Raw genomic sequence first — 9,383 nt, forward strand, 5'->3', positions numbered from 1 at the left:
CGCAGCCTGCTGAAGCCTCTTATTAAGACTCTAGTCAAAAGCCAACTTTGGGCAGCAAACTTTCCTTGCAGGGGTTTCCAGACACTGTAGAGAGGGTGCTTTTTAATCGGGCTCACACAGAAGTTGAGGCCAGCTGGAGTAATTGGGGGCGCTGGTCCTCGTGGATAGAAGGGCTTGCCTCCAGCTCTGCCTCCTGTAACAATGACCCTTTCTGCATAACGGCTCATTTGGAGAGGGCTTCTCCCGGCACCTTCCACCCCTCCCCGCCCACATCGCATATGTGAAGTTTTTGTTTATGCCACAAGCAGTTACCAGGTGTGTTCTAAGCATGAGGCTGAGTAAGGAGCTCAGGGAGGCAGGGAGGCGGGGCTGCACTCCCAAGGTGTTTACGGTCTTGGTGGGTGGCTCCCAGCTAGCTTCTGCAGAACTTTGAGGCAAAGGCATGGCAGAGAACACTCTGGGTATTCAAAGAGAATACACAAGGATCTGAGTTCAGATCCCCAACACCCCTGTGCAAGGAGTAGCACACACTCCAGTGCTGGCCAACCTGGAGTGCCCATCTCCAAAAATAAATGAATGAATGAATGAATAAATAAATAAATAAGGTAGAGCGTGATAGAGGAAGACTCCTGAAGCTGACCTCTGGCCTCTACACACATGCAAAGGCAAGTGGACCTGCATAGGTGTATGCACACACGCTAAATTAATTTTTTTTAAATTCAATTTTTACTTTATTTGTACATTTGTGGGGAAGGGGGACTTCAGTACCCAAAAGGGGCCTTCAGATCACTTGGAGCCGGAGTTACAGGCAGTGGTAAGTAGCCCCAGGTAGGCTTGTAGCTGCAAGTTTAGCTAAGCCACATTGCTTTGGCTCCCAGAGGGTCACACACCCACCTAGGAACAATCTGGATTCTGGAATGAAAGACACATGTCAGTTAATTTATGATATGCTGTGACTAGCTCAAAGGCTGGTCACTCCTAAACCTCCCCCCTGCTACCCTAGGCCCAATAGCGGAAGTGGCCAGGCTTTCTCTCCTGCAGCTCCTACATCCCATCCTTCTCACCCCAGGCAAGGGGATCGATCCTCTGTCTTCCTTTCTCCCAGTTCCTAGCCCTCACAATATAAAAGTTCTGCTCCTCTCTCTCCACCCAGCTGTTGGCTGTTGGCTCTTTATTGATCGATCAAAAACCAGTTGGAGACAAGGGCCTTCAGCATTTGGACACACAGATTCCTGACAAAGTCAAAGCATTAAAACCAATCCCCACCAGGTGCTAGAACTGAACTCTGGAAGAGCAGGAAGTGCTCTTAACCAATAGAACATATCTCCAGCCCCCTAAACTAATTAATTTTTTAAAGGAATGAAACGTTAGTAAGGGGAACTATTATTTAAAGTATATTTTATAACCTGACATGGTAGTGCACACTTGTAATCCCAGCACTCAGGAGGCAGAAGCAGGTGAGTTCCAGGCCAGCCTGGTCTATATAGCACATTCTAGGACAACCAGGGCTACATAACAGAGAGGCCCTATCTCAAAACAAACAAAAACAAATTCAAAAATCCAGATATATCTGTTTATTTCATAATAGCTAAATCAAGAGATCATAGGTAAAAATATAATAAAGTTCTGAGATGTGAGAAATCAATGATCTATTTGGAGAAACATTTGGCAGTTATAGAAGAGTGGCCAAGTGAACACGTGCAAAGCATGCGTGGTGTAGTGAATATGTGTAAAGCATGCATCGTGTAGTGAATACATGCAAAGCATGCATGATGTAGTGAACACATATAAAGCATGCATGGTGTAGTGAATACATGCAAAGCATGCATGATGTAGTGAATACATGCAAAGCATGCGTGGTGTAGTGAATCCGTGTAAAGCATGCGTACTGTACATAACCTGCAGTAGGAACTAGAGAAAGGTAGAGCAGCCTGATTTGCACACTGGGCAGCTTGAACCTTACATCACTTCTATAACAACCCTTTGAGAAGTTTGTAGATGTGATGGGGAAGTTAGGTAAAGATGTCTGGTGTGAAGAATGGAGTCAGGATTTGATCACCGAGCTACTGTTTCTGGAGCACAGGCGGAGCACATCAGTGGGGTCTTCCGTCTCCCCCAAGGGCTTTGGGGTAGTGGGTAGAGGGTTGGTTGTCAACAAGTAGGCAGTGTCCCCTTAGGACTGGGAGGAAGAAGCAAGGACAGGAGTCTGGGTGGCCCAGTGATGAGTGATGTGGACAAGTGCAGGAAGCGTATGAGGGTCAAACCATAAAAACTTGCTCAGCAGAGCTTGCATTCACCCCACTGGTGGTCTCCCAAGGGGACACTTGAAGCCTCATAAACACAATTTTCCTTCAGCAACATCAGTTTTCCTGTAGGTGAATCATTTCAAACAATTTCATATAAGAAAAGAAATTCAGATATACTGTGTAACAGAATGCAAAAATCTCATGAATCTTTTAAGAGAACACAGGAGTCTTCCAAGAGAGCATGGGCCTGCTGTCCAGGGCTTCAGGCTACAAAGTCCTCTGGGAATACTGAAGACATTTCTTCCTGTTGTCCACTGTGTCGTGGCCTTTTAGTGGTAGAGTTATAGAAATACTGTTTTGGACAATATGTTTGATCCAGGAATAAAATAATTAGCTGTATTTTCAGGAGGCTGGGAGACTTGGAGAATGAGCTGGACAGGGCAGAGCTGAAGGGCAAGAGGCCAAGGTGGAGGGTATTGCCATAAATTCTCACAAACAATGAAGAACCTGGGAGTTTCGTGGACCTCAGGACTCACCCCTGGCCTGGCCTTTTTGCATGAGAGGGTCTTACTTTGAACTTAATTTTCCACCTTTTAATTTATTGATTTGTGTGGGAGAAGGATGAATGTATGCAAAAATCTCATGATTTGAGATCAGAGGACAGGTTTGTTTGTTTGTTTTAAAATTTATTTATTTATTTATTTATTTATTTATTTATTTATTTATTTATTTATGAGTCCTCTAACAAATTGTACATCTGCGTGCCAGAAAAGGACGTCAGATCCCATTACAGATGGTTGTGAGCCACCATGTAGTTGCTGGGAATTGAAGTCAGGACCTCTGGAAGAACATCCAGTGCTCTTAACCACTGAGCCCCAGCCCCAGAGGACAGGTTTTGAGAACTGACTCCCTCTTTCCTTGTGGGTCCCAAGAATGAGTTCACCAGGCTTGGTGGCAACTGCCTTTACCCTCTGAGCCATCTCACAGGCTAACCACCCCCTCCCTCCAAGCTTTCTTTTAACAAGTCTTTTTACAAGACTAGGATGACCAAGCAGGCTGTAGCAGAAGTTGCAGGGGTGGGGGAAGCAGGTAGGGGTGCGGAGGAAGGGGGGGGGCTCCTGGGCAAGGAACAGGTCCTTATAGACAACTTTGCTGCCCTGGTTATACATGATGTCCTTGAACCAACTGCTGGTCCAACAGGTCTGTAACCTTCCTGCTTCAAGGCAAATGGTTAAACCATTTGTTCCTAGGGAGCTGGCCTTGCCTCAGCATCTGGCTTTTATATATAGGTACTTATGATATAGTCAACATGGCAACTGATACCCTAGCACTCGGGTGCTCAAGGGAACAAAGGAGAGGCTGAATACCTCTGCTGAGGCCCATGGTCATGCTTACTGAGGCCCTAGAATAGTGGGTGCAGAGCGCTGATCCAGCTAGCCAGTACCCCATACACATGCAGCAACCTAGCATGGGGAAATTATCAAAAAGTCAGAATGTTTCTTGAGGATCTGTGTTTTGTTTTTGTCTTTTAATTGTTTAAAGAACATATTGTTTATTGTTGAGGAGAGAGAGAGATCCACATGGGGCCACTGATAGTCTCTCACTCACAGAGAACTAATAGTTCATACCATACTTCCTGAATCTTCTTATAGATACTCTTTTTTTTTTCTTTTTTGAAACAAGGTTTCTCTGCGTAGCCCTGGCTGTCCCGGAACTTACTCTGTAGACCAGGCTGGCCATGAGTTCATGGAGATCCATCTGTCTCTATCTTCTGAGAGCTGGGATTAAAGTTGTGCATCACCACCACCCAGCTAGTTTGCTATTTCTAATATATGTGAGTAGGACCACAAAAATATGGTATTCTAAATTTTTTTGGTGTCTTGAGACAGGCTCTATTGATACCCATGCTGGCCTGAGACTTGTGCAACCAAGGATGACCTGAGCTTTTGATCCCCCTGCCTTGAGTGTCCCAAGTGCTAGGATTACAGGGTGTGTCTCCATGCCTGGTTTCATGAGGTGATGGGTGGTGGAGCCATGGACATTGTCCCAACTCAGCTACATCCTCAATCCTAAATGCAAAATTGCAAAAGACAAAATTGGGATCGTTTGACATATACTTCTGTTCCTGTGACCTACTTTCTGCACGAGACAGAATCTTGAAAGCTTCTTGTGATAACACAAAAGAAGTTGCAGGTATATATTAAATTGATTTCACTCTAAAAAGACAAACTACTTTCACATAGTTCAAAAAGTAAAACTCAAAAAGAAAAGAGAAAGAAAATAGCACGCCTTGAAAATCATTGCCTCCTGTCCATGTCACCAGGTTCTCTGACTGTTCCTCTCTTAGGCAGTTGCTCTCCAAGGCTCCACTGCTCCCTTTGAACAATAGAGTCAAATGCAAATGTGTCCTGACTGAGTCCCACCTCCAGGTCTGGCTGTCAGAGGCCAGAGTGGGGATGGATGGATGAGGAGACAAATACCTGTGTACAGCAATCACTTACAAGGGAGCAGAGCTGCGTCTGTGTCCCTCCCTCCCTCCCTCCTTTCTCTCTTCTTCTCTCTCCCTCCCTTCTTTTCTCCCTCCCTCCCTTCCTTCTTCCCTTACCCCTTCTTCTCTCCCTCCCTCTTTCCTCCCTTCCTTTCTGACAGGATCTCATATATTCCCAGCTGGTGAGTTTTATTTTATTTTATTTTACGAGTCAGGGTTTCACTAAGTTGCCCCAAACTCACATCCGTCTTGCCTCTGCATCCCAAGAGCTAGATCACAGGATTAGTTGTTCTTTGGTGTTTTTCCCAAGCAAGAATTTTAATATTTCTAAATATATTTTAATTATAGATTTTGTATTTTTATGCATTTTAAAATTATATTTAATTAAATAATTAAAATATATTTAATTTATTTTAATCTGTCTGTACATGTATCTAATTTTTTTCATCATGTAGATGTTGAATCACTTAGAAATGTCTTCATTACTCTGAGACTATAAAGGAATTCTATGACTCTTCTGGTTATTTTCTGTATTTATATCTTTGATTTAGTTGCAGGTTAGCCTTTGTACTGTTTGAAATATTGATTCAGTTTTTTTACCCCAGTTAGCCAAGCTCCATTTATTTAAAGACCCACTTTTGCCTCACTGGTTTGATATTTACTGACACTGAGTCTCACCTGTGTTTAGGTTGGGGGCTTTCTGTTCTATAGCATTGGTCTGTCCTTCTTGTCAGCATCATGGTTGATTGCTGTGCTCTACTGGGTGGTATATCACAATTTATCTGACTAATTCAGTTTTGTCAAACATTTAGCTTCCAGATTCTCAGCATCCCCCCTCCCAACTTTTTTTTTTCTTTTTGGACCGTCTGGCCTCAGTGTACCATTTTGAGTATGCGCGCATGTGTAGTGAATCAGAGTTGTCTATGGAATATGTTTCTATTACTAGGTCAGAAGTGTGTGCCTTCTTGGGCTCTTTTTATACATTGAGTCAAAATGTCTTCCAGAAACATGGAGAGATTCCCGCTGCCTCCACCCATGTGGGAACTCGGATTTCCCTCCCCAGCGCTCAGCATTATCATTCTTTTTAATCACTGCCGATCTGATCAGCAAAGAAAAAAAAAAGAGCCCCTCGTTGCTGTTTTAATTTGCCTTTCTTTGAATGTTAGTGAGGTTGAGTATTTTTTCAATTTATGCTGGTTTTTGATGTACATAAGTTTTTAATTTTTTATGTAGTCAAATCTATCAATCTTTCCCTCTATGGTTTCTGCTTTTGTTGACATGTTTAGAAAGTCCTTCCCCATCCTAAGATTATAAAATATTCACTTATATTTTCTTCTAGTACCTTGATGGTTTCATTTCCGCCTTTAGCCATCTGGTATCCATTTTGATGGATGGTGTGAGTTGGGAAATAACTTGTATTATTTATTTATTTCCCAAATGGATGGCCAGTTCTTTCATCACTGTGAAGGAGAGCGTATTTGTATGTGTTTGCTCACGTGCACGTGTGTGGCTGCTCTCTGAGTGAATATCTTAAGCAGATGGACTTCCAGCATGATTCAGTGCTAGACACTGGGTCATCATGAAGAGTACAAAACAGATATGGCACATTCAAACACGTGTGAGCCCTGGATCAAACAGACAGGCTTTCGAATCAAATGGACCCACAGTTGACATTTAATCTCATATCTGTGTCCTCCATGATGGGACATGCCTAGAAGCCCAGCGTTTGAGAAGCTGAAGAAGTGTGACTAGGGTTTGGGGACAGCAGCTTGAAACCCTGTTTGACAATCAACAAAACAACAGATTCTGGCTTTAAAGTTCACTGCCGGTTCAAAGTTGATCAAGTTAAGGATCCTCCTTAGTTTCTTCACCTGTAAAATGGGCTAATATGCGTCTAGGAGGGCTGTGGTAAGCCAGTGAAGGCATCTTGGTAGCACCTGTCTGCATATGCCTTACAGATCATGGACAATGTGTGTCACTCCCATGGAACACTATAGCCCTCACTCTCCAGACTCCCTTTGAAATGATTTCTTCAGGCCTTACTGTAAATAGGATATACTGGTGTGTACGTGTGCGTGCGTGTATGTGGGGTGTGTGTGTGTGGTGTGTGTATGTGTGCGTGTGTGTGTGTGTGTGTGTGTGTGTGTGGTGTGTGGGCTGAATGCTCTGTTTCCCTTTTGATGGATTTTCTGCCTTTACCTTGTGATCAGATCGGATGTGTTGTGTCCTGTCTCCCTCTGAATACACAGCTTTCAATCTCACACCAGCCAGAAAGCCAGACAACTGGACAGTTAGGAATATGTTTAAATGAAAGGTAGCTGAGAGGTGAATGCGTGGCTGAGACCCTCTCCTATTGTAATCAAGGGATTCTCAGCTCTAGCTTGGATTAGGATTTCCTGGGGTCCTTTAAAGCACACCTGTGCCTGGGGCCTGGCCCAGAGCAATTAAACCAAACTCTCTGGCTGTGCGACCCTGTGTGGGTGTTTAAATCCTTGGCAGGTGATTCTCACGTGCACATAGGACCTATAGCCACCCATGAGCACCCTGGCTTTGTGAGTTTGATTCACTGCAGAGAGGTCTGCCTCTCTGGGCCTCTCCTGAAGTGTGCCCCATGTTGGGAAGGTTGTGCAGAGCCCAAGGCCAGCTGGTAGAGGTATCGGGGACATTGTGGCTGTGGCTGTCTTTGCTAAAGAAAGCAACTTCATATACCTCTGAAAGGTACATTCCTGTACATTTGGAAAGGTCAGCTCCTCTTTAAAAGCTACAACAGTCCCAGACACTCCCATGATGCAGTTCTTCCTGACTCCAGGGACTTGATGTTGACTCCTTTGAGAAGAGATGAGAAGTGACCCAGAGAACTTGTCTTGACTTTCCTGTTTTGTTTCTGTATCTCCTTTTTCTTTCTCTTTGGCCCCTTCTCACCCCCCTAGACACAAGCAGGTGACAAATGTCAAGTCTGCTTTGTGTCCAGACTAGCCTGATACATGGATGGAGCCACTTGCTTAGAGACAGGCTTGCAGGTACCAGCTGTTGGTGGACTGCTTTGTCTCTTAACAAAACGGATACAAAATGTGCTCTGTGGGGCTGTGTGTGAACCGCAAATCTCCTACAAGATCTACAAGATCGGCTCTCACATTTCTCTCGAGGGAGTTAATCCGCAAGCCTCAGACTTCTTCCCCATGTCTTTCCTGATTTGTCTAAGATACAACCTCCCTGGTTTACCATTGAGGGCAAAGTCACCTAATTTTACCTAAAGAATTAAACTGCCTATACCAAGCAAAGCAGAGAAGGCAAATCTGTGTGAAAGATATGGTTGGATTTCTCACCCATCATCCACACCCCCCACACCAGGCAGCGTCAGACTACCCTTTTACCTCTGCTGGGGAGAATAAACAAGCAACAGACCGAAAGAGAAATACAGTCTTATCAGATCTCCTTTGCAAGCTATGGCTGGGTTTGCACGCTCAGGACTGCCTTGCCTGGATGGCGGCTGCTCCTGTGTGGTCAGGACAGCAGCAACCAAAGGCTTGCAGCAGCAGAAGCTGCAACCTTGAAGCTCAAATGGGCCCACTTCAGTAAAGGAATCAAACAGTAGAGGCTAGAGTTCCTTTGTGGTGTGGGTATTAGCCTTCGTTTCCTGACAAGCATGTGTGCTTTTCTGGAGTCATTAGAAATGATTGCTCTTTTTTGTGGGAAATAAGATATGAGATTGAAGCAAGATTTAGTTGATTATTGGGCTGGATGCACACCAGTTGACCTCTCAACCCAGTGCCTTGACTGGTCCTGTCAGAAGTGTACTCTATTTCCACAGAAGACAAACTCCTTCTCAAGATGCATTCAGTTGAGAAGCTAGATGTTTCAACCTTGTGAGATAGTTGGTAGCATGGATTTACAATTGAATCAAGGCAAGCAAATCAAAGATTAATATGTAAAGAATGCTGTTGGTCCTCCTCTTAAAGAGGTCAGTAACTGTCCAGAGGATTTACAGAAGACCTGCTGGAGGTTCAGGTGACATTTTTTTGTATGTGTAGAGGGATGGGTCCCAGCTTTGCCGCCCAGGATGCTCTTGGACACACTATTTTGTTATGTTCTGCCCTTCCCCTCTTCCAGAGACCTCACTTTAGAATATAGCTTTTGCCCATGGTGTCACCAAACAAATGGAAATGTATCAAGATACAACAAAGAGTGGGAACTTGGAGTGACATGCTGATAGAGTCCCTAATGCTGCCTAGGCTGTGTTCTTGGAGGTTGTGTGAGTACCACCCTTAGTATTCTACCCATGGGAAACCACTTGAACATGCTGTCCTGCTGATTACAGGGGAAGCTCTACTGCCCCCTAAAGGCAGTTTAGCTGCGTGTGACATATTTATGTTTGTGTCTGGTTGAGGTGCCACTGAAGGGAGGTACAGAGTGATGTCATAAATGGGGCAGCCTTTAGCTGGCTGTGTGACACATACTTTTAATTCCAGCACTCTGGAGGCAGAGGCAGGAGGATCTTTATGGGTTTGGGGTCAGCTTGGTCTACATAGTGAGTTTCAGGCCAGTCAAGTCTTCATGGTGAGACCTTGTCTCAAAAAACCAAAACAAGGGGGCTGGAGAGATGGCTCAGCGATTAAGAGCACCGACTGCTTTTCCAGAGGTCCTGAGTT

Source organism: Mus caroli, chromosome 16, assembly GCF_900094665.2.
Source record: "Mus caroli chromosome 16, CAROLI_EIJ_v1.1, whole genome shotgun sequence".
In the NCBI taxonomy this organism is placed as follows: Eukaryota; Metazoa; Chordata; class Mammalia; order Rodentia; family Muridae; genus Mus; species Mus caroli.